Below are 2,765 nucleotides of genomic sequence, written 5' to 3'. Positions count from 1 at the left end.
GGAGCAAATATTATAGGGGTTATACTGTTGCCACCGGAATAATAATGCCTTATCACTACGTCATCAGTGGGCTAATCCGTTGTTCTAAGTGGGCCGAGGGGTAAAGGTCAAGAACTACAGTAATTCTAGTAGATATAGCTTAAGCCCGTTGTTGCTTTTGTTCATTTCTGTTTCAGTGCAGCTGTGTCTTGTGTTATTTCATCTCATAAAAGTGCTTTGAAGTTTTTAATAATGCCTGGAAAATGTTGTGTTCCTGGATGCCATGGAAATTATAAAGGTGGTCCGAAAGTATACGTCTTTGGATTTCTTTTGAAGGATACTGTTTTAACTAATAAATGGTTGAAAGCTATACCAAGGAAAAAACTTTGTGCCATCTGAACATTCAAAGGTAAGTTTGTGGTACATTAATAGCAGTTATCTTAACTTTTAAATAGGAGTATTTTAACAATATTAGAATGATAATATATAAGAATATGAAACAGATATATTCTTCTCAGAATACAGAAGTAAATTTCGTCAGAATTTCAGCTTTTGTGGTTTCATTTATATATAAAATATTACTTTCATATATTGGATATGCTGAAGAAAAGTGTGTGCATGCTTGTTTAAGAAATCAAAAATCTCAATATTTGTGTGATACGTAATATTAATTTTATTTATTGAAGCTTTTAGTGTAGATAAATACATGAAATGTAATTATATGCAACCTTTGATAACCTATAGGCCTGTGTACACTGGCTGAGTTATCCTTAGTTGTAAAAGCTAATAACAATCATCTATGAGATGCTAAAGTGAAATTCAGAAGAGAGCATAACATTTTATCTATATATTTCATATTGTTACAGGTATGTCAGATTCATTTCGAGCCATCCCAGATAGTAAAGAAAGTCTTCTCTTTTTTTCATCAAATTTAGATGAAAAAAAAAGAGAGAGAGAGAGAGAGAGAGAGAGAGAGAGAGAGAATTGCTGTAGATTTCAAGCATCTAAAATTAATTCATGGAGCTGTTCCATCGCATTTTCCGAACTGTCCAAGCTATTTGTCATCACAGGCATTTACAAGAGACAGTCCCAAAAAGAAGAAGTGAAGATTAGAAGTAAAAAAACTTTGTGAAGGCCCTGGAAGATAGTATTAAGAGTAAACATGATTATGAAAAAGCTCGAGAATTTCCTACGGTCCCACAACTAGCAGAGTGCCTGAATAAGACATACAGCACCTGAATGCTGGCAAGTTATTTCAAAAAATAACTGTATTGTGTTTTTATATTTAATATTTTAGCCAGCACCTTTCATTGCCTATTCAGTCGTGATTAGTGAAGATTTGATGTTGTCAGTATTTGTACAGAGCACTGAAATTCATAATTTAGGAAAGTCAGAGTCAATGGAACTTCCTATGAAAGTGAACAGTTTCAATCAGATTACTGACATCTTAGAACAGATAGCAGTAATTGCTAACAGCAGTGATGTTAATAATATTTCTTTTGTTTTAAATGCTGCTTGCAGTTTACTGAATTCAATTGCGGGAGTCATTAATAGTGAGAGAGCAATAGTGTTTGAATTCATATGCAAAAATTATTTTTTTTGTTAGCATGTGAAGACTGCATACAGATATTCCACTGAAGTGGAAATATTTTTGTCTTTGGTGTTTTCAATATCTCCACATGCCTACAAATTTCTACAGCATTCTGCATTCCTACTTCTTCCTCATCCAAGTATGTTCATAGGCTCTGCTCTTCTCTAAACCCAAAAATTCCAGATGACCACCAAGAGAATCATTTTCTGATGTATGCTAAACAGAAATTGGTTTTTTAAAATTCTTCAGAACACAAAATTTAATGATCAATGAAATTCATCTGAAACCTTATACTTGATTACAAAGGTGGAAACTTACTGCGAAATTCTTCTGATAGTGCTGACGCAGCTACAAGTACATGTATTTATGATTCAAAGCTTATTGTTAAATTACAAAGATGTCAGTTATGTTTTGTCCGTGAAAAAAATTACTGCAGAAAAATTACATTGTTTTGAAAACATTATTGTGGGCTTTAAAAAAATTGGTTATAATGTTGTAGCTATTGTAGTGATAATATTTCAATTAACGGAAAAAAGTATTTCAGAAAAAATAATTTAAAAATTTCTAATTAATACTATTAATATTTTGCTCAACAATTATTGAAAAAAGAAAAATGATATATTAAAAGCAACACATAAACGTAAACTTCAAACATTGAAAATGAGCTAAATTTAAAAGTAAAATAATTTCTGTTCAATTATAGTAACCAAATTATTAGATTTAAAGAATAAATGTATATATTAGTTGGATTATAAATTACATGTAAAACAAAATGTAATAAAATAGTTAATTCTAAATGTGTTGTCTTCATTTTTTCAGAATGTTATGATTAACAAAAATGATCACACTTAAGTATCAAAACTGATATTTTTTTATTTATTCATCTCATTTATTCATTTATTTTTTCATATTGTCCCTTGCAACATATTATCTTTCCATTATGCACAGAAAATAGATTTACATTCAACTCTTGCTTTCGCTTTACTCAATTTTATGTACTTCTTGTGGCCCACTTATGATGACGTCAAAAACACAGTGATCAGGCATTATTATTACGGTAGTGATGGTTATACCCAGGGTTACTAGTAGTCCCACCATCACATGAAGGTGCAAACACTGTTCAGTTGTCAGAGTTTGGTGAAGTCCAGTTGTCTAGCAACTGGACTTCACCAAAATGATAGTGGAACTGAATATC

At 31.2% G+C, this 2,765-nt stretch overlaps 1 pseudogene; it reads left to right on the top strand.

The window, feature by feature from the left end:
* The first annotated feature begins 231 nt into the window (after positions 1-231).
* Positions 232-2,128, top strand: LOC150080554 (uncharacterized; annotated as a pseudogene).
* The last annotated feature ends 637 nt before the right edge of the window (positions 2,129-2,765 follow it).

The sequence above is a fragment of the Mastigoproctus giganteus genome, chromosome 9 (genome assembly GCF_048544385.1).
Source record: "Mastigoproctus giganteus isolate SK-2022 chromosome 9, ASM4854438v1, whole genome shotgun sequence".
In the NCBI taxonomy this organism is placed as follows: Eukaryota; Metazoa; Arthropoda; class Arachnida; order Uropygi; family Thelyphonidae; genus Mastigoproctus; species Mastigoproctus giganteus.
Note: the sequence above shows the minus strand (reverse complement) of the source record. Positions and strands in the feature narration are given on the sequence as shown.